A 940-nucleotide genomic window follows, 5' to 3' on the forward strand; every position below is an offset into this window, starting at 1 on the left:
CGCCCCTTCGCGGGGCGGGGCAAGTGGAAGATTGGCCGGGAGGAGCGAGGGAGGCGGGGCCTCGCTTGTCAAATAAGGAGGTGGAGCGCGAGATTGATCGCGGAACTGCACGCCAGGGAGGCTGTACTTCTAGTTTGCTGCGTGGAAGGCGGTCGTGCTTTCTGTTGCTCCAGTCCTACCTGAGAACCCATACGGGTAGCTGTGTTGGTCTGAAGTAACAGAACTAAGTTTGAGTCCAGTGGCACCTTTAAGACCAACAGTTTTATTCAAGGTATGAGGTTTCGTGTGCACAAAGACTTCTTCCAGGGCTTTTTTTTTTTTGGGGGGGGGGGTAAAAAACCCCAGCATGAATAATTTGCATATTAGACCACACCCCCAGTTACCAGTTCAGTAGGTTACTTTCTGCATATTGCCACAGAACAGTACAGTGCCATCAGCTGCATTTCATGGATGTGTGTTCTCATACAGCCCAGTGAAAGACCTTGTTTCAACCCCCACCCTCAAACACAGCCAGAGAGAGAGAGAGCTGCTCAGCTTCTCCCAGGAGGGTGCACTCATGGGTGGCTCCGCCTCTCTCGCTCTCTTTGCAAGCCCCGGAGGTGGCAGAGAGGACAGTGGGTGCAGTCTGGGAGTGCATGGCTGTCTAGTGCCTTCCCTCTGCCAGACACCTTTTGTTGAGCTGGAACCCTGGCCAAACCAGCCGGAACTGCATTCCTGCTCACAAACCCCCCTGGCTTTTTCAGATACAATATGTATGTGCGCACAAAAGCTCATACCTTGAATAAAAACTTTGTTGGTCTTAAAGGTGCCACTGGACTCCTAACATTGTAAAAGCCCATCTTAGTGGTAGAAGGCCCATGATGCAGCAACATCATCGAAAGTGGAAATCTGGTCACTCCCTTGATGAAAGAAAACCTGGGGGAATCTTGCATTCACCGTT

The sequence above is a fragment of the Heteronotia binoei genome, chromosome 8 (genome assembly GCF_032191835.1).
Source record: "Heteronotia binoei isolate CCM8104 ecotype False Entrance Well chromosome 8, APGP_CSIRO_Hbin_v1, whole genome shotgun sequence".
NCBI classification, from domain to species: Eukaryota; Metazoa; Chordata; class Lepidosauria; order Squamata; family Gekkonidae; genus Heteronotia; species Heteronotia binoei.